Raw genomic sequence first — 22628 nt, forward strand, 5'->3', positions numbered from 1 at the left:
AAAAAAAATAATCACGAACACTAAACACAAACAATAGGTCAGGCTGGGCAGTTGCTGTCACTGCTCCGATTTATATTTTAGTTTTGTTTTCTCTCTTGTCTCCTCCACTCTCGTTCTCCACTTCCAAACATCCACCTAGAGCGCCGAAAGCTGCAGACATTTATACAGGTGACCATCAACCAGGTAAACAATTAATTAACTCGGGAGATGGTCACCTTCTGCACAAGGTTTTTTTTTAATATGGATGGGGCTTCCCATCCATGCTGTAAAACAATAACAAAACATACGGCTACGCTGTCATATATATTTTTAAATAAATACAAAAACGAAACAAAACAGATACAAAATAATACACACTAAAGACAGGGGCAGAGGGGTACCCCGTTCTAAAATAAATAAACAATTCAAAAACCAAAACCCCACATTTTATGGCAGGGCTTTGCCCCGCCCCCTTTTCATGTGCAGGGCTTCTCTCCTGCTGCCCTGCTACATGATGTGTCAGTCAAGGATTGGAGGAGACGTGATTGCACTCGCTACCAAAGGGGGCGTAACTGAAGGTATATCAGGGAATGTGGCCGAGCGATCTGTTCCTTTGTTATCATTGTGAAAGACCTGTAAAGGGCGGTAAAAGCTGAAAGCAACCATGAGTTTTTGTCGTGTTGTATCTGTTTGCCTAACTGTCCCCTTTATCATGATTTTTGCTTTATAATGTCCCATTGAATCGATTGATCTCAATGAGATCAGGTGTGCTATTAAGCACTGCATCACCTCTACACCTGTGCACTACAAACCACTTTACCACACAATTATAGTCAATGGGCATTCTGTTTTGTCATTCATTTTAGTCTGTCCCCATTTGGGTGGGGTGGGGGGATGATGGAGAATGGGGGATTTGTATGTGCAGACAATATATTGGATAGATTTGAAAGTGGTTGATTGCTATCTGGGGGTGGTGGTAGATAGGCTGTCGGTATATACTGAAAATAATATATACACATTTTTTAAAATCACTTGTATACATAAAAAGGGTAGATATTTATGAATCTCTGTATATTTCACTCATCATTTGTTCTCCAGTATTCCTCGTTTTCTGTCGACAAATTTATGGTATATGGTACTGCATCGATTACAACAGTTTTTATGAATGTAATTTTTTAAGTCATGCAGCACATTGTAATGATTACACTGGAAATCTGTAAGCAGTGTGGAAACCTTCTAATCGTGCAGCAGTGTGGAGTAGTGGTTAGGGCTCAGGGCTCTGGACTCTTGACCGGAGGGTTGTGGGTTCAATCCCCAGTGGGGGGACACTGCTGTTGTACCCTTGAACAAGGTACTTTACCTAGATTGCTCCAGTAAAAACCCAATTGTATGAATGGGTAATTGTATGTAAAAATAATGTGAAATCTGTATAATGTAAAATAATGTATAATGTGATATATTGTAAGTTGCCCTGGATAAGGGCGTCTGCTAAGAAATAAATAATAATAATACTTTGTTTCCCAAAGTGATAGCAAGTGCAGGGACAATCAGTTGTGTGATTGGAAAACCGGACTGATATTATTATTATTAATGAGTCATTTAACAGATGCTTTTATCCCAAGCGACTTACACAGACTAGGGGGTGAACTATTCATCACAACTGCTGCAGAGTCACTTACAATAGGACCTCGGTTTTATGTCTCCATTAATTCCTGTTATGTTCCGTCCGAGACATTTCAATATGGTGATACTAACCGGAGAGAGGGTGGCATTAACAGGAGTGATATTAAGAGGGTTTGAATGTAAATTATAAACTTTAAAATTTATAACCCGTCTAATACAGAGTTTACAGTGTGCCGGTTTGCTTTCTTCAGCCTCTTTTTTCCCCACTAGGTGGTGCTGTAAGGGTAAGAAACCACTACAGGAGAGCAAAGAAATGCATTTCACTCTGCACTTCTGAAAGATGAATGAGGTGTTCAAGAATCATAATTAAAATAGAAAAAAACTGTGGTGAAATAATCCTCATAGCTTTCCCAGACAGTATTTTTATAATACTGTGTCACCAGCAATGATTCAGACAGTCCCTCCAAGTTTTTTTCATGGTGTTATCTGTGCCTCCCTGTTTTATTTTAATTTTTTTCACAGGAATATTTAAGTCACCATGATTTATAAATAGCTGTCATATTTTAAGACCAAGCAGAGTGCCTTGTCAGAAGAATTCATATTGAGTAATTCTGTCTTTCCGTTGACATGCCAAGTTTCAGCATCTGTGGCGAATGTAGGACAGGCATGAAACAGATCTAGCTAGCATCGGAACACCTTATATAAAACAGTGCTATCACAGGCTTTGAAATCCTAACATGTAAAGGAGTATTGGTTAGCACTTCTTTAGACCAGTGACAATATTGCTAGTGCAAATAAGAGGTAAGAGAATGGATTTTAAAGTTGGTTTGGGCTCCTTTAAATGGAGAGCAGTGATAATGTTGCTTTCTGCTATTAAGAAGAAATAAATGGATTTCAAAGCAGGCCGTTATAATGCTGCTAGTTTTAATAAGCCTGGGTTATGATCTCCCTGTAATTATTGAAGTTATGCTACAGGCTCTAATAAAATATGAAACATGAAAACAATAATGTCCCATCATTTGAATAGAAATCCTGACTTTTCAACTGGAGTGCAAATACAGGCACATTATTGTGAATGCTGTCAGACAGACACTACCCTCTAATTCCTGCCTTTCCCCTTCCTCTGGAAACCTGGGTTCCAATCTGGAGGGTGAGGGTCTTTAGCCATCATTTCTGCCCCCCCCCCCCCCCCCCCCCCGAAACTATTTTCTAACTCACAGCTGCCACTTCTGCAGCTTGGCATCGAAAAGGTTAAGTCAAGTGGGAGCCGTCCTGTTAGAACAATAGGAATCATTAATATTCTTCTGAAGTCTGTGATTTTGTTCACTGTGTATCAAACAAAAAAAACATGTTAATTGCAGAATGTTGTGACCTGGTTTTAGCAGCGGAGGTTTCAAGTGTTTTTAATTACCAGTTATGAACCAAACAATGTTTCCAGCTATATAATTAAATTGGGAAAAGTCACATTAGAAAAAGCTAACTTGTTGCCATTACATTTCAGCGTGGGTTCCAAAGATTCAATATCAGCAAATGTTTGAATGTTAGTTTGTGCCAATGCTCTGAATAATGTATGTCCCTGATAAAAGTTATGCATAGTACAGCAAAGTGTAATCAAGCACAGTGAAAGCCTAGTAATGCACAAGTAAGCATTGTAAAGCCCAGAGAAGTATGGTAAAGCATATTACAAAAACAAATTAAACTAACCCTTATAAAAGTTTTCTGTAATAAAGCATAGGTACGCATTGCAAGGCATATTTAAAAAATAAAAAATAAAAAAAAAACATGGTAAATCCATAATAACCATGGGAAAAACGGAACAAATGTTTTAATCCACTGTGGGGAAACTTTTAAAAGGGATTCATTCTAGTACATTAGCTGTGATGTAATTGTCGTTAACAAAATCACTCCTTCAGTCCATTTTGCAGTTCCATTAGCTACAGTCTCAAATGTGCAGTTTTGAAAGAAAATCTTACAGCTATGTGGCAATGTGGTTTGCAGTGCACAGGTGAGGAAGTGATGCAGTGCTCAGGAATGAAACAACACAGTTCACGGTTAAACAGCTCTTTATTGGCTGATAGATAATAACTAGCAAAATAATAAGACACTAAACAAGACACACACAAATACAGACACGATCACTTCATCTAGTACTGAGTGCTCTTTGTGCAGGTGCTGCAATACAAGTTGATAGTGAACAACAGTGCCGTGCAGTCCGGGTTTAATACTGGCTTTGTAGCGGCAGCTCCCGGATAGTTTAGCCGTCTAATAATGACAAACAAATATTAGTTTATACGACAAAACAAAATAACATGAAACACTCAAGGTTATTTTTCGCTTCACTCCTTTGCAGGTCCTTTCGTAACCATAACAAAGGAACAGATTGCATCATCACATCCCCTGAAATACCCTTAGCCACGCCCCTTCCGATAGCTAGTTCAATCTCCTCCAATCCATGACTGACACGTCGCTTACCATACTAGGGTGATGACTTCTGGTATTCTGACTCCTGCATGGCCGGTGTTTTTAATTACCAGTTAGAAACAAAACCGGCAGGGACTGTTTCTCCTCATCGCTCTACAGCGAACACTGCTGGCCAGGAGCTCAGTGAGCTCAGAACGGACACCTGCAGGGCTTGTCCTCCAGGGGGCGGTAGCTCGCTGACATCCGCTCTCGAGTTCCTGGGTGTGGAAGAGGAAGCTGGCTCGATCGTGGGATCGGAGGACGCCCGCTGAACCTTCTCCCAAGCAGCTTTGTGGGGAATTGCTGCGGTGAGAAGGGGAAAAAAAATTGGACTTTCTAAATTGGGGAGAAAATTGGGGGTTAAATTATTGGCCACTTTCAATGTAAAATAAATAAATACATAATAAAATGAAAATGTGCACTGAAACATGTTTCATTCAAAACTGCACACTTGAGCTCTCTATAATGAATGGCAATGCCTGGCTGAGACAATTCAGATAGCAATTTCTTTAACAGAATCTCCAATCTGTCTGGTAGCTTATCTTTCACTTCCTTTGAGTTTCCACGCAGGCCGGCACTTTCAGCAGTTAATTGCTCTAGCTAATTAGAGAGAAGTGCCTCAATGGTCTTAATTACACTGCCAACGCAAACAGAACCTGTAAACGGCAATGTTCTCGGGGAAAGAGCTGATGTGAACCATTAGGTCCATCTGTCTGATGAGTAATTAGCACCCACTAGTTACCAAACACTAAACTTCAATGAGCACTCGCTTAAAACACTTCTCCGCTAGCACTGTCCTATCCCATTGTAGCTGCCCTGTACTTGTGCTTCCATTGCCCCTCAGTATATTACAGAACCATTGTAGTTCCACTGTCTGTCTGTCTGTCTGTCTGCCATTGAAGATCATCTGGGTATAGTTAGACTACTGTGGTCCCATTCTACCAGCCTCATCCCATTGTAGATGCCCTATACTTGTGCTCCCATTGCCTCTCAGTATAAGATGGAAGAGAATGGATTTTAATGACGGCTAGCACTCCTTTAAAGGGGTTAGTGGCAAAGTGGCTGATTGGGTACAGATGCAGGAGTGATGCAGTGTGTAATTAAGCAGACAGAGAGGTGTGTAATCCAGTTTGGAAAAAGGTTTTACTTTTGTATCCAGGTCTGATGACCAAATAATAATCCTCGGCAATACACAACAATGTGTAGTGCAGAGAGTAAATAACAACAGGGTTACAGTGCCAAAGAACAAACACAAATATCCGTCCCACAATATACTAACAAGGTCACCAGTCCTGGGTGCATGCAGTAGTGGTTGTGATGGGTGATACAGGTTTATCAGTGACAATAGTGCAGTGCTGCTCCGGGTTTTGTGGTGGCCCTTGGCGACAGCTCCAGAACGTGTTAGCCGTCTAATAATGACAAACAAGACAATTATAGACAAACAAACAAAACACTCACGATACGTATATTCACTGGGTCTCTCACGGGTCCTTTCAGGTTCAATAACACAAAGCGAAGGCACAGATTGCGTCTCTCCGTCCCCTTTTATGCCGTCACACATGACCCCTTGGTAAACGAGTGCAACCACCCCTCCAATCCGCGAATGCCACCTCGTTTCCCTTCCGGGTCGATGAGTTAATGCACCAGAGTTCCGCCCCTTTATAGCTGGCTGACTTCCCTTGAACCCTGGGAAAGAACTGTCAGGCCGGCCTGTCCAAGGTACTCTGTTCTCGCTGCTTAGCGCCCTCACAGGTCGGGAGGGAGATTTACAACCAAGAATCGTTGTATTTCTGTCACAGAGTCAGTGAAAATGTTAATCAAGCTAATAAGTGGAAAAATAATGGACTGGAAAACTTTTGTTAGTACTCCGTGAAGGATTTATTTCATTAAACAGAACTTTTCTTAATGTTCATAATGTATTGAGGAGAGTAAATTGCAACAATCTTAATTTCCTCTGGCTTATTGACTCTGCTAATGAGCCTGTGTTCTGTGATCAAAAATCATTCAGGACTAGAGTGCCTAATGAAAATATACACAGTACTCTCAGAGAACTAAGCTATTAAGGAGAGGAGGACAGAGAGTGGAGAGGAGAGAGGGAGAGTGATAGGGGAGGGGAGAGGAGAAAGAGGGAGAGTGGAGTAGAGAAAGGAGAAGGGAGAGGGAGAAATGAAGGAATACATACTCAGAAGAGGTAGGAGAAAGGATTTTAATAAAGCCTTGGTTACTCTGTGATCATGGTCATAAAGATGATGGTAAGCAAGTTTCATCACGATTGTATAAGCATTTACATGCAAAACTAAAATGACAGACTCTCAATAACTGAGGTCATAACCAAGTTACATGCAAACTCTGTATCATGCAGACACACAGACATTATATTTCCAGGGACATGCACCCCAGCCAGGGAGCATGAGAGGGAAGCTCCTGTTAGCACTGTTTCACAGGCCCCTGACATCGATTCAGGAAGAGCGATTGAAATAATACTGGCTGTTCTTTCTCATCCCTCGAGTTGTTTATTCTGAGAGCAGATTACTAATTTATTACGATTCATAATCACAGTTACTGCAGGGCATGAATAATGCAGTAATGTGTCATCTATTGCTCTGAATCAGAACACTCACACACACACAGAGACACGCTCGCACAGATACACACACACACACACAGACACATACACACACACACACACACACACAGAGACACGCTCACACAGACACACATTCACATACACAGACACTCACACACACAGACATGCTCACACAGAAACAGATACACACTCACACAGACACACACACAGACACTCGCACACAGAGAGACGCACACATACACACAGAGTGACAAAAGAAACACGCACAGAGACACATTATCTTAGTAAGGACTGCCATTTTTATCTCACACTTCACGTTGTTCCATATATCTGCAGAACCGTTTATCCAGTTGTCATGAAACTTGGTATTAAGTTATTGAGCATATCAGAGTCTGGGGATATAGGTGGTGTCTGTCTGTTCGTACATGCGCCTGTCTGTATGTCACACTGACATTTTTGCATGGAGCTTATCCAATTGTGATAAACATTTCATTGCTAAATCGTGTGATTGGAGAGGTAGGAGGAGAACCAGGCCAGAGCAGTGCCGGAGAGTCCCAGGTCAGCTAGAGAGGACAGGAGACTAGAGTGGTCAGCTGTGTCAAAGGCAGCAGAGAGGTCGAGGACAATTAGGACAGAGGAGAGGAAGGCGACAGGGGCAGAGAATAGAGTGTAAGTAATGGGGAGATGAGCAGTTTCAGTGGAGTGTGCCAGGCAAAAACCAGATTGGAGGGGGTCGAGCAGAGAATGTGTTGACAGGAAAGCAGAGCTGGCGATGTACCGCTTGCTCAAGGGTTTTAGAGAGGAAAGGGAAACAGGAGACAGAAGGGTAGTTCTGGTGGGATGAGGGATCAACGGAGGGTTCTTTTTAAGATGGGGTGATGCAGGCCTGTTTGAAAGCAGAGGGGAAACAGCCAGAGAGGTGTTAAGAAGAGAGGAAATGAAAGGGAGTAGAGCAGGGGCAGCCTGGAAAAGATGAGTGGGGAGGGGGTCCAGAGCACATGTGGTGGGTTTGTGGCACTGGAGCAGGGAGCAAAGATCAGAGTCCAAGAGGGGCGAGAAGGAGGATAAGGAGGGTAATTTGGGTAGGGAAGGAGGGGACATATTGAAGAGTTTGCAGAGGTCAGTGATTTTGGAGAAGAAGAAGGAGGCAAAGTCGTAGGCTTAGACAGAGGAAGGTGGGAGAGGGGAAGAGGGCTAAAGAGGATGGAAAAGATAGAGAAAAGGTTACAGGGATTGTTAGTGGAAGACTGAGTGAAAGAGTGGAAGTAAGAGCATTTGGCAGAGGTGAGTGTAGAAGATAAGGACGAGAGGAGCAAGCGATAGAGATCCAAGGCAGCAGGGAGATTGGTTTGCTTCTGTTTCTTTTCAGCAGAGCGCAGTTTGGTACAAGCTAAGTGGAGCACAGAGGAGAGGCACAGCCGGGACGGGGAGAGAAAATAAATTCAATACTGGAGGAGCAACAGAACCCAGAAGCACTCAGATACCGTCAATAGTAGAAATCAATTAAAGTGACTTACTGGTAAAATAAAGCTAACCCTTCAAGTAATTGAAGCTAACAAAATAATTCTAGAACTCTTCCATGTCCTGCACTTCTGTTGCCTACACAGGTCTCAAAATGTGCAGTTTTGAAAGAAACACATCATAGCAAACATTGTAACACATGCAGTTCTTCAGTAGGCTCTCTGCAAATCTGTTAGACTGGCACTTCCTAGGTCACCTCAGCAGTGTCTTCTGGGACACATCAATCAATAGAGAAAGCAGCTGATTGGTGGGGAAGCAATGCTATCCTCCAGATGACCAAGGACGTGTGACATAACATGAAATAATGATTTGTGCAAACAGAGAATTCTTTAAGTGCTCGATGTTTAACATGTGGTTCTTTGTATTGTGAAGGGAAGTGCGCGGCTGGCAAGATTTATGGAATTATTTTGTTCCAATCACTTTAAATGCTATAAAAACAGAATCTATATATAGCGACGTGTGTTGTACATATTAATCTTGTGTTCTCTATATTTGTGGCAGGCTGCCTGAGTGCTTCTGTGCTGTCCTGAATGACAGTATCTCTGTGCTTTCAGTCCAAATCCCAGTTATTAAGTTTGCTCTCACTAGCTGTTTGGTACAGCAGCACTTTAATTATCTACTGCTTCATTCTTCCTTTCCTGAGAAAGGGCAAAGAGCCCAGAACTAACGACACACTGACATAGATGAGATACCCTGAGACACACTGAGACACACTGATATACACTGAGATACACACTGATATACGCAGAGATACACGTGGAGATACACACACACACACACACACACACACACACACACTGAGATACACACACACAATGAGATGCAGAGACACACACACTGCAAAACACAAGGCATTTTTTAAACATATTTAAACAGTAAATAACTATCAAGTAGCTACTTAATAAGTTGAACAAGTCCTGCCTTTTTCGACCATTGTTTCAGTTCCCTTCCCTCTTCCCCCCTCCCTCTCTAGCCTTTCTCTCTCCTCTTCCTTTCCTCCTCCTCCTCTCTCTCTATTTACGTTAATGTACAGTAACAGGACTAAGGAAGAATCTTCCGTCAGCCCATCAGTAGTCATCTGGTTCCTAGTAGCTGATTGATCTCAAAACTTTATCAAGTCGGGTCTTAAAGGATCCCTGTGATTCAGCATCAACAACATGGCTAGGTAACCCATTCCATCCCCTCACCACTCTCCGTGTGAAGGTCTCCTACCCTCTGTCTTAAGGCTATCCACTTAATTTCCAACTGTGTCCTCTAGTCCTCTCACCCTCTCCTCTCCCTCTCCCTCTCTTTCTCTCCCCTCTGCCTCTTGTCAGCTCCTGTCTCATTAATCCACAGTCTGCAGGCGCTGTGATATTTCCAGAGTTCACTGCAGGGCTCCTCACAGGATCTGCACCAGCAGCTCTGACAGGAGAGACACTGACACCTTAATAAAACCCCCAGCCATCAGAGTGAAGAGGGAGAGTGGGATAGAGAGGGAGGTAGAGGGTAACACGGAGAGGGTAAGAGGCAGAGAGAGGGAGAGGGAGAGAGAGGAAGAAGGAGAGGGAGGGGGAATGAGAGTGTGGGTGGAAGGCAGAGAAGGAGAAGGAATAGGGGAGAGATGAGAGAAAAAAAACAGGTTTCCTTTTCTCTGAAATACGACTCTGGAAAGAGTGTTTGATGTTGGATGAGAAGGTCTGTAGAAAGGTCACTGAATCTTTTCTGTGTGTGTGTGTGTGCGCATGTGTGTGTGTGCGTATGCCTGTGTATGTGTGTGTATGTGCGTGTGTGTGTTATCAAGGTTATCTAGCTTTTGTGGCCAATTTTATACAGCAATTGAAGCAGATCTATTCAATCTCAAAAGAGAAAGAAAGAAAGAAAGAAAGAAAGAAAGAAAGAAAGAAAGAAAGGAAAATAAATATTTTTAACCTTTGAAGTGATCATTCCATAAATCTTGCCTGTCCCGCAATTCTGTTGGCTACACTGGTCTCCAATGTGCAGTTTTGACAGAAACACATGTTATGGCTAACATTGTAAAACATCTGCCTCCTACTCTACTACTCTAGGTAAAAGAAAGGTCTGGTAAAGCATAGGGAAGCATTGTAAAGCACAGAGAGGTCTGGTAAAGCATAGGAAAGCATTGTAAAGCACAGAGAGGTCTGGTAAAGCATAGGGAAGCATTGTAAAGCACAGAGAGGTCTGGTAAAGCATAGGGAAGCATTGTAAAGCACAGAGAGGTGTGGTAAAGCATAGGGAAGCATTGTAAAGCACAGAGAGGTCTGGTAAAGCATAGGGAAGCATTGTAAAGCACAGAGAGGTCTGGTAAAGCATAGGGAAGCATTGTAAAGCACAGAGAGGTCTGGTAAAGCATAGGGAAGCATTGTAAAGCACAGAGAGGTCTGGTAAAGCATAGGGAAGCATTGTAAAGCACAGAGAGGTCTGGTAAAGCATAGGGAAGCATTGTAAAGCACAGAGAGGTCTGGTAAAGCATAGGAAAGCATTGTAAAGCACAGAGAGGTCTGGTAAAGCATAGGGAAGCATTGTAAAGCACAGAGAGGTGTGGTAAAGCATAGGCAAGCATTGTAAAGCACAGAGAGGTCTGGTAAAGCATAGGGAAGCATTGTAAAGCACAGAGAGGTCTGGTAAAGTATAGGGAAGCATTGTAAAGCACAGAGAGGTCTGGTAAAGCATAGGGAAGCATTGTAAAGCACAGAGAGGTCTGGTAAAGCATAGGGAAGCATTGTAAAGCACAGAGAGGTATGGTAAAGCATAAGGAAGCATTGTAAAGCACAGAGAGGTCTGGTAAAGCATAGGGAAGCATTGTAAAGCACAGAGAGGTCTGGTAAAGCATATGTAAAACAAATACATAATAAAATAACCTGTATAAAAGTGTCCCATAGTAAAAGCACAGCAAAGTGTAATAAAGCACAGGTAAGCATTATAAAGCACCGATATGCTAAAGCATATTAAAAAACGAACCATGTAACTATGGAAAAGAAATAGCATAACCATATGTAAAACATGAGGGGAACCTGCAAAAGTGCTGTGCAGTGGTACTGTGGTAAATTAACATGTCTATTGCCACATATTTATCTTATCGCAAATATTACTTTATAACACCTGGTACTAAACTCGGTTAAAAACAGTTCTCAGTTTCCATGCCTTATTTTCAGGAAGTCTGCACTTCCTAGGTCCCAGTCAATAGTAGAAGCAGCAAGTAGATTAATGACAGAAAAGAAGGCATTGAAAGAATACTGAAATGAAGTGCCACACTATCTGCAAACCAGATTTTGTAGTACCATATGTCAGTCTTTCAAAACTGCACAGGCCTATCTAATGAATGGAATTGTGCAACAGGGAAGGGTTAATGGTTGTGTCAATTTTTGTTCTCGAAATTGAAACTGACATCAGTATGTGACATTTGGTGTTTTGTAAGCCTCGGGGGAGCTGATAATCACTCAGGCAATTAGTACTTCTGTGATTACGTTAGCTAAAGTGCTCTCCGAAGCTACGTGGGTCTGTTATAATTCAGAGGGCAAGGGGGTCAGTATCGGATCAGTGGCTGAAATGCTGGGGAATCAAACAAAAAACAAACAGTGTTTTAACCACGTCAATGCTGAACCTAAAAGCAACTTAAAACACAGTTAAGCCAATAACTGGAAATGGTGACAGTGAGGTCAGTGAATGCATTAGAAGCTGTCCTATCTGATCCTGTAAGATGCGATCCCCTCTATTAACAGATGGACCTCATTCACGCATGCTGCTGCTGCCAACTGAACAGTACTGATGGAAACTGATCAATGCACATTTTATTAGGGGGTCTAAAACAGTACTCGCAGCTCTTAGCAGGACAGGATGGATTCAGTTGTAGATGTTTGGCAATTTAGTTTCACTTCACCAATAACAAACTGCCCGGTAAAACCATGTTCAATAAAACAAAACAAGAAAGCCAGGTGGTTAATATAATTACTGTACCGTTAAAAAGATCAGACAAGATTTAATCGCCTACCTCCAAAGCCTTTTTTTTTTTCTGTGTGCTCGTTTATTGTTGCTGTTTCTGTCTCCGGTTAACAATCTGTTTCTTCAGATATATGGAAAAATCTGGCATAAAGACGGACTGATCTATCTATCTATCTATCTATCTATCTATCTATCTATCTATCTATCTATCTATCTATCTATATGTATATCTATCTATCTAAGCCCCCTCTTGCTCCATTTCTTCCATACAGCTCCTAATATTTTGTCCCACCCCTGTAAGTATCAAGCACAATATTTCTTTGCCTAACTAATAAGTTCCTCCATCATTAATATGATAACTCTGATTAGCGCTTCCTGATGCTCTGTCTTCTTCTTCTTCTTATTAAGAACATTCCCAATCCCTCATTGATTCCCAGTTGCAGTGGTTAGCCGTATATTAAACTGGGAGCAAAGTCTCTCTGCCTGTACCTTCATTGACTCATTAAGAGAGGGGGGCCTCCCATCACCAATACATATCTTAATGCAGTGGTCCCCAGACTTTGCTGGCCCACGGGAAACAGCATTGAACAACTAACACACCCCACGCAACATCATACTTTGCTCTCCCTATCAGCCTGAAGAAACATGTATCAAATTGCTCTTATTTATATAAAGCAAAATATAGGGCCTACATTGACCAATATGCTGTTTTCCAAAAGTTTGTAAAATGTGCCAAAAAAACCAACAAAAACCAAACAGTTTCTGTAACTCACACTAAAAGCAGTTAGAATTGTGTTTGCAGAAAGCATATCTTGATTATAGGTCAGATTGATAAAGCTTTTGCTCTAGTCTGCGTAGTTTAATTTTTCATATTACGCTGAAACAAACAGTAAACGTAAAAGGTTACCGTAAAAACCCGGTGCTTTTTTATGTATACAAAAGGGACCTTGTGGAAACAATACAAACAAAATAGTTTATCAAGCATTTTTTTACATAATTATTATACCAAATTAATTAATCCGTATTTCATTACTAAAAGTTAATCAATGTTCCAAAAACATAATTAACATTATCGTAATAATATGTTGCTTAAAACATAAGAACACAATATATTCATAATAAAGTTGTGTTCTTACCTGTAAACAACAGTCACATTCAGTAACATCTGAGTATTTTAAGGGATTGGAAGCTGAAAATACCTTTTTTTAAAGCAATGCGCTGTTTACCGGTAAAAAGTGGTAAACAGCGCATTGCACTTGCTCGCGCATGCCTAAAAAACTTCTGCTAAGAAAGCAAACCTGGTACGTTATGCTGCTTTTGGTCTTTTACATCTATTTAAATTTAATTTAGCATATTTTTCCACAATTTTTTTCTTTTTAGAGAAATTGATTGTGTTTCCAGTTTAAGTTTGCAAAAGAAAACAATGAATGGTAAATGCACCTCTTTTTGACAGTAGAATCATCAGATCGCAATTGATTGCACCTGTACCACAATCCGACAGTGTACCACTTTCTGACATTACACTGTCAAGTTCTGGTATACCTACCACATTCTGATGATGTACCACTTTCTAACACTACAGCTGTAGTCACTCATTTTGTTATGCAAATGTATGTGACTTGTGTGTGTGTGAGTGTGTGTGTGTCTCTACAAGGTGTTGGAAGGTGTCTCCAGGGCTCCATTCAGTCATGAAATACGCTCTTGTCTTTCAGTCTATGAATATGCCGCTGTAGTTCCTCCACTTATAAAACACAGGTCGAGCTCTGATCCTGCTCTGACCCTGCCTGCCTCAGTGCAGGATCAAAAGTTTAAACTGAGTTCAGGATCAGTGCAACCGAATACATCATAGGAGCAAGATAAGAGCCTGTATCCAGGATCAGATCCCTTTACAACCAGCCCCTGGCTAGCTTGTCAAGTTAAAAAATATATGTGCCATGGGTTGGGGACCACTGTCTTAATGAGGAGAGTGCACACAAACTCAATGACCTGCAATTCAGTCCTACAACCACTAGATGTCACCAAATAAGGACCCTGCTTAAACTGATCTCAAGAATAAGTAAGTGTAAGACGTTAAGGTCTTAATGTGCTTTCATACGGTTTCAGGATCCGCTCTTCAGTTCTAGTTGCCTGCCATAGACATATGCAACATTGGCTTTCTTAATAGAAGTTCGAGCCAGCGCCTTCTAGTGACCTGCCACTTTTGGATCAACACTTTTGTTTTGCTGCCAATACACAAGCTGCTCACTAGATGGCGCTTGAATCTAAAGATCTAAAGATTAGTTGATCTAGCAACTAGAACTGTACAGCAGCTTCTGAACTCAAAGCAGCTTAACAGGCTTACCTCCTTCCCTCTTTCGCCTTCCTTTTTTCTTCCCCTCTCACTCTCTTTGCTATTAAATTTAATGTACCCTCTCCTCCTCCCACTCCTTAAATAATAATAATAATAATAATAATAATAATAATAATAATAATAATAATAATCCCTCCGACTCACTCTCAGTTACCCAAGTCCTCTCCCTCTTTCTCCCCTGTCTCTTGTCTTGCTCTGCACACACAGTCACAGAGATAGACAGGGCAGCAGATGGTGTGTATGTAATGAGCAGTGAATCTGTACAGGGCAACAAGACCTGACAGCGCAGAGAGCTCAAACACACAGAGATCCACTGAAACACACACACACTCACATCCAGTGCTCCAGATAAGCTGCGTATCTGCCGTAAAAATGTGTATCTGCTGCACAGCTTCTCTGCCTCCCCTAAAACCTCAGCTAAAAACCATATCTCGCAAAATACAATGTCTTCAGTTACTAGGAAACTGTACGCAAGAAAAACCAACCCAACAAACATTATCCAATCACTGGCTAGCCCTGTTGTCTTTACAGCCAATCACAGGAAGAATAAGAAAAATTCGAAGCTACACAGGTGAAGCGTAAACACCCCAGTCCAGCTAAATTATTATTATTTATTAGCAAACTCCCTTATCCAGGGCGACTTACAATTGTTACAAGATATCACATTATTTTGTACATACAATTACCCATTTATACAGTTGGGCAGCAGTGTGGAGTAGAGGTTAGGGCTCTGGACTCTTGACCGGAGGGTCGTGGGTTCAATCCCAGGTGAGGGACACTGCTGTTGTATTTATTATTATTATTATTATTTGTTTATTTAGCAGACGTCTTTATCCAAGGCGACTTAAAGAGACTAGGGTGTGTTAACTATGCATCAGCTGCAGAGTCACTTACAACTACGTCTCACCCGAAAGATGGAGCACAAGGAGGTTAAGTGACTTGCGCAGGGTCAATGAGTCAGTGGCTGAGGTGGGATTTGAACCAGGGACCTTTTGGTTACAAGCGGTCTTTAACCACTGGACCACACAGCCTCCCACGCTGTACCCTTGAGCAAGTTACTTTACCTAGATTGCTCCAGTAAAAACCCAACTGTATAAATGGGTAATTGTATCTAAAAATAATGTGATATTTGTATAATGTGAAATAATGTATAATGTGATATCTTGTAACAATTGTAAGTCGCTCTGGATAAGGGCGTCTGCTAAGAAATAAATAATAAAATAATAATTTTACCCCCTGAAAACAGATTTTACTCTCTCAGTGTTAAAATCATGGAGCGAGCAAGCCTTGATGCATCTATAGCACACAATTTGAACAGTGATAACTACAGAGAAAGGGAACATAATAGAGCATATGTATTTTAACAGTTTAATCAGCAGAAGTTAATTGTTAATCTTGGCCTTTTTTCCACTCTGCTCAGCGGGTGACTCGGTGGGTGACTCAGCGGGAAAAGTTCCAGTCTTTGGCTCTGGGGCTGTTTAACAAAAGCTCCTATGGATTTTTAGTGCCCTGTCTTCATTAATTTATTTTTCTTTACTATAGCATACACTTCCGATCATAAAAAATAATGGTTTGAAATACAGCAACTGAATGATTTTCATTGGTTAATTTGTCTTGCTACGGAGCACACACCACTACTGTTGGATGAAAATGACGGGTGAGTGGAGTGCAAGACTGATCCACTTTATACAGCCAGGCTTTATCATCAGGCTCCAGTGAAACCAAAATCCATTATTTATTTATTTATTTATTTATGTTTAAATGGTAATACAATGTGCTACTGATCTTAAGGTCTGAAGTGCTTAGACCAAGATTTTTTTGAAGTCAGTTTGCGTAAAAGTGATTATTATTATTTATGTCTTAGCAGACTTACAATTGAAACAAGATATCACATTACACATATATCACATTATTTTTACATACAATTACCCATTTATACAGGTGGGTTTTTACTGGAGCAATTTAGGTAAAGTACCTTGCTCAAGGGTACAACAGCAGTGTCCCTCACTGGGGATTGAACCCACGACCCTCTGGTCAAGAGTCCAGAGCCCTAACCACTACTCCACACTGCTGCCCAGTGATGTAGCATACATTTATAAAGCAGAGCCAGGGAAATCCAAATCGCATCCTGATTAAGATTAGAGGGTAAGTTACACCCAGACCCAAGACCTTATCTGGAGCGTTGCTCACACCACACCCTGACACACCCTGACACACACATACACTATCTATCTATCTATCTATCTATCTATCTATCTATCTATCTATCTATCTATCTATCTGTCTCTATCTATCATGTTTGTATTTGTTCATATAACACATAAATGACTATAAAAAAGGAAATCAATGTATGAATTAGGTCTGAAATCAGTAACGTCCATTTTACTACACAGAAGAGTGTTTAACTCTCCTTTTTTTAACGGGGGGGGAGAGGGGGCTATTAATTTAAAACTAAAATCTATTATCTATACACTGCCTGGCCACTTTATTAGGCCCTATCTATCTTCCCTGATTTGGTTTGGCATAGCTGTGGTGTACTGCACCTTTAAATATGTTCAGCGAGAGAGCGAGCTAGAGAGAGAGAGTGTGTTTTATTTTCCCAGCTAGCTATTAGCTTGGCGTGTGAGCGCCTGTTTAGCGTTGCGATGCAGTGCCGACTAGCACCACTCAATCGAAGCTCGAACAGCGGTTTAAAAACTGGAGCAAGGCGCTAAGATTCACCCTTTTAATTGATTTGGGAACAACAGACGCAAAGGTAAGGCTTGTTATTAGTCCTATTCCACATATCAAAACAAAAAGTCTCATAGTTAAGTCAATATACTATGCAGAGTTCTCCTTTTATAAAGACTCCGCAGCAAAATGTAGTTGAGAGGTGTCAATTTATAATTTAACGGGCATGGGAACGATTGACAATAGCGTGTTTGGCGTTTCTTATACCGGTACACATTTCCATATAATTGTTTTTGTACAATAAATATTCATATTTTGTTTAGGTTTAACGACTGGTAAGTATATTAAGGACGTGTTTTGTGTACCTGCTGCTGGCAACAACCAATACAAAAAACCACCTAGCGCCTTTATTTAAAGAAAGTTCGTGAATAAGTTTATTATGATGTGCATGTCAATCATATTATGAACTGCACATTAATATACAGAAATATATATATAACTCATTATTGACTTGTTAGTTCAATACACTGCACTGGAGATGGGATTAAAAATGTGAATTAATCTATCTATCTGTCTGTCTGTCTGTCTATCTATCTATCTATCTATCTGTCTGTCTGTCTATCTATCTGTCTGTCTGTCTGTCTATCTATCTATCTATCTGTCTGTCTGTCTCTCTATCTATCTATCTATCTATCTTGAGAATCTACATTTGCTGGGAAATGGTATTACTGCTGAGAAATATTTTTTAAGTGCAGTTTGAAAAACTGAAAAAAATAAACTGCTTATTTACAAGTTTTATAGATATTTAAGTTGACATTTAAAATCACTGTTTCACCAGCACAATTTGTTTATTTTTAAGATCACCCAAACGCGCTGCCTGCCTCTCTTCACAATATAGTTTAACTACTCCAAACACAGTCAGTGCTGCTCACCGCATTATACGACACTGGAGTCTACATTGCTGTGATGTATTTAACTTTTTACAGCGTATTCTTCAAAATATGAACCAAGGTTTGTTTTTTTGTACGCTGTCCCTTCGTTTTTTAGACCCAACAGAATCGATCTCCACCCCGATTTCAGATTACAGTCCGGGGCTTTATAGGAGTGATCGCCGTGGCCAAAGAGACGGAGATTTGAAAGGAAAATACATCCACTGAATTGATTGATCTTCAGAGGTGATTCGTCCTTAGCCTTGCATAGGAAAATGCTGCAAGGTCATGTGGATCTTGTGTAGCCAATCACGGCGTTTAATGTCTCAAGACGTTGCATCTGTAATGAATTGCTTCACGCCGGTGCTTGCATTGAAACCCATCGCACTTCTCACTATTTTCCAAGGTTTTACATAAACTTAACTCAGAAAACGCCTTCTTGCGTGTAACAATAAATGCCGAGTATCGTATGGCTGAACTGAAAAACAATAAACACTTTTTTATTACAATGTACTGTAGTATTTCATACCGTTTTGGTTTTTGTGGTAAAAAATAAAGAAATTAAAATAAGTTGATAACGCCAATTGAAACGTTAAGTTAGTAAACAGTAAGTCATTTGTTTAAACCTAAGAGAGAGGAGACTGGGGGAAAAAAAAAAAGAAAACTACTTGTAAGTATTTTAAACTACTGACCTGAAATTTTTTTGCAATTTGTGCAAGGCATACATTTTTTTTTTCGTTTTTTTCTGAAATTGGATTATTACAGGTAGAAAGCCATGCGCTTGAGCGTAGTGTTCATTGTTTATTTTGTGTTGTTCTGGCACTGACATCGGTAGTGTGAAACCACGTACCCGGGTTAACCCGGGTTCCAGCGACCCACCTCAGGATGTGGGTCCAAGTGCTTTAATCCGGGTTGAGGGAGACAAAATGTATGACAGCCGTTCGTGAGCCCACGCCATAACAAACAGCCACGCCTGACTGAAGGTTTCACTTTCGCAAGGAACGTTTCTGTTTATTATTATTATTATTTATTTCTTAGCAGACGCCCTTATCCAGGGCGACTTACAATTGTTACAAGATATCACATTATACATTATTTCACATTATTTTTACATACAATTACCCATTTATACAGTTGGGTTTTTACTGGAACAATCTAGGTAAAGTACCTTGCTCAAGGGTACAACAGCAGTGTCCTCCACTGGGGATTGAACCCACAACCCTCCGGTCAAGAGTCCAGAGCCCTAACCACTACTCCACACTGCTGTTTAGCAATATTTTTGTTGATTGAGATACAGCTTGAGCCAGATCGCACAGGGATGAAGAAACATTTGCTCTAATCAACATTTGGGCATTGATAGGCATATTGTTTACTTGCGTCTGTCACCCAGGTCAACCGTGCTTTATCAAAATCAATGTGAAATCACGTATCCGACCCACATGACAACAGCTCGGACCGCCGTAGAGCATGCCAGTGTGAAAGAGGCTATATGTTTCGAGGGGCATATATACTGATGCACAAAAGAAAAGGTCTAATGGATTTAATCAAATATTTTAAACATAGATATCAAACAAGATTACAGAAAATATGAACAAAATACAGATCAAAGAATCATAAGTTTTCAGTATGAAACGTGACACACTGTCAAAATGAAAACATTACAAAGTTGGTATCGGGTATGACCTCCCTGAGCATTAACACAATCCTGGCAGCGTTGACGCACAGACCTGATCATTAATTCAAATCATGTCTTTTCAAATGACTATTTATACAGATTCTTTATCAACTCATTTTGGCAATTTTAACTCAACTCATATACCAAACACTGAGCACCTGGCGTTCTTATGAATTAGTATTTTGTTATCCCAAGGAACAATACTACTCAAACAATCAACAAACCTATCTGCTCACTGTTTAAAATGTAAATAACATTATGTACGTGCCCAATGAGCTATTGATGTAAAACGTAGACTGTTGTGTTTTCATTGTGTATCACTATCTATAATTTGGTTCCAAAATGGTGACTTACATGTAAACCCTCATATTTTGTGATTTTATCAATATTAAGTGGAAATCAGTTTTATAACATGTGAGTGATATTAACCAGAGTTTGGTGATAACCAACGTGATTTCATCAGTATCTAGTCCCTCATTGATTAGGATGTGAATTTACAATAAGGAGATATGTAATATAAACCAATTCTGACTGTAGTTTTATTAATTACGGGGAAACTGAAGTTCTAGCACAAATTTGTAAAAAAAAAAAAAAAAAAAAATGACAAGGACGTTGTACATTTACAGTATCTGTGAAATCGCTTATCCAGTTTTCATGTTGTCAGTTATTATTATTTTATTATGATTTATTTCTTAGCAGACGCCCTTATCCAGGGCAACTTACAACTGTTACAAGATATCACATTATACATAATTTCACATATCACATTATTTTTTACATACAATTACCCATTTATACAGTTGGGTTTTTACTGGAGCAATCTAGGTAAAGTACCTTGCTCAAGGGTACAGCAGCAGTGTCCCCCCACCTGGGATTGAACCCACGACCCTCCGGTCAAGAGTCCAGAGCCCTAACCACTACTCCACACTGCTGCCGTTATTGAGTGTATCAGATAGTGGAGATATACAGAGGTGCCTCTTTCACTGTGTACACCTTGAGAACACAAGAAGTTATTCCACATACTGTAAATCATGTTAATATGCCCCCATACTAACACCTCATTTGCTTACTTAAAGACATCTAGATCTTAAATTCCACTTCACCCATTTTCGTTAGATGTATTTATTGCTGTTATATTATTCTCTACTAGTGTTGATGTCCATCGTGGTCCTCAATGTTTTCCTCACACTGCTAACTCTGAAGTCGCAGCCGTGGCGAGGGAGTGGATGTCACGACAGGCTTGTTTTCAGTGCTGTTGGGTGTTTAGTTTACTGTGTTATAGTAAACAGCTTTAGCTAGGCGAATCTGCCCTCAATTCAGTGTTTATCTGGGTTAGGTAATTTAATTTCTTCCATCTCTCTCTCTCTCTCACTCTCTCTCTCTCTCACTCTCACTATCGCTTTTCTCAGATTTAATTTGTGCTCAGTGTCAAAAGCTCCTTTAGTTGTTAAATGTGTTTCTGTGAAAGGGTATGTCAGAGAAATGTGTGTGTATGTGTGTCTCATTGTGTGTGTGTGTGTGTGTGTGTGTCAGTATGTGTGGGTGTGTTTCAGTGTGGGTGTCTGTTTGTGGGGCTCAGTGTTTGTGTCTTAGTTTGTATGTATCTGTTGTGTGTGTCTGTCTCTGTGCGTGTATGTATCTGTGTGTGTGTGGGGGGGGGGTGCGTGTCTCACTGTGTCAATGTGTTTTGTCACTGAATGTATTAAGGTTCTTTTAGTATGCCTTCAGCACTATTGACATATTCTCTATACGAATAAAACAGCAATAGTAAACTGAACAATTTCCTGATAGATTTCTTGATAATGTCTTTCTTGCCTCTGAGTGTGTGTGTCTTCCTTCTCCCTTTTCACCTCTACGCTTATAAAAGCCTGCGCATTGCCCTGAGCTGTTTAATAATCACAGATTTCCTCCCAAAAGAATTGTTCAACTGCGTTACCAGAGATGAAACACACGGAGCTCAGAAAATAATCTAAAAATAGTTTTCCGACTTGTGCGCTGAAAATACCCTCTGAGAAAAAATACTGAGTAAAAAAAATTAAGAGTAACAACCAGGTAATTTTAAACCTTGGGGAGGGACACCTTAAAAAGCTAATACGCTGAGAATTGATTTTAAAGATGGTTAGCACACCTTTTAAAGAGGGAGCAAGGACATGTTAATAAAGCTAGGTAGGAAATTGCTTTTAAAGTCTGTTAGCTCTCAGTATTGCTGAGGAATAATTGAGCAGGCTGAATAAGGTTAAGATATTCAGAGTGAAGCAGCACAGAGGCTGGGTAACTGAGACACTGCAGAGCAGAAGGATGCATGATAATTGAAGCAGCATTTCTTCAAGTGGAGGAAGAACTGCAAAGTAACAGGAATCATTCAACATTAATTATCACAAATCAGGGACTAACTTTTACCTGAGCTGAAAAATATTTAAGTCAAGCGCACTCCAAATATATTTCAATGTATTCCTTTAAAAAAAAAGCACTATCTGAAGACCAGAAAATTGTTCACTGTCAGAAAGCTGGAGAAGGATACAAGAAGATTTCCAAGCATTTGAGTATCCCAATTTCAACAATTGTTTCTATTCTCAAGAAGTATAAGACTCATGGTACTGCCACAACACTCCCTCGGTCTGGAAGAAAGAAGGTTCTTTCACCAAGAACAAGTAGAAGAATTGTGAGGAAGGTTAATAACAATCTGAGATTGTCTGCCAAAGATATTCAAAGAGAGCTGGCTGCAAGTGGGACTGGGGTTTCCATTTCAACCATAGGTCGAGTATTGCATGTTGAAGGTCTCTATGGTCACAGGCCAAGGAAAAAGCCACTCCTTGGAAAACGTTACAAGGACAATCGCTTAAAGTTTGCAAAACAGCATTTGAATGATGGATAAGAGTTCTGGTCAAAGGT

The 22628-nt window shown here is 40.4% G+C and overlaps 1 protein-coding gene across 1 annotated transcript in view; it reads left to right on the top strand.

The window, feature by feature from the left end:
• Positions 1–17090: 17090 nt before the first annotated feature.
• Positions 17091–22628, top strand: part of LOC117404255 (caM kinase-like vesicle-associated protein) — a 40801-nt gene continuing 35263 nt past the window's right edge. Inside the window, exon 1 of the mRNA XM_059017406.1 lies at positions 17091–17217. The gene's annotated coding sequence lies outside the window, so the exon portion shown is untranslated. The remainder of the gene's footprint in view (positions 17218–22628) is intronic.

The sequence above is a fragment of the Acipenser ruthenus genome, chromosome 56, assembly GCF_902713425.1.
Source record: "Acipenser ruthenus chromosome 56, fAciRut3.2 maternal haplotype, whole genome shotgun sequence".
Classification (NCBI taxonomy): domain Eukaryota; kingdom Metazoa; phylum Chordata; class Actinopteri; order Acipenseriformes; family Acipenseridae; genus Acipenser; species Acipenser ruthenus.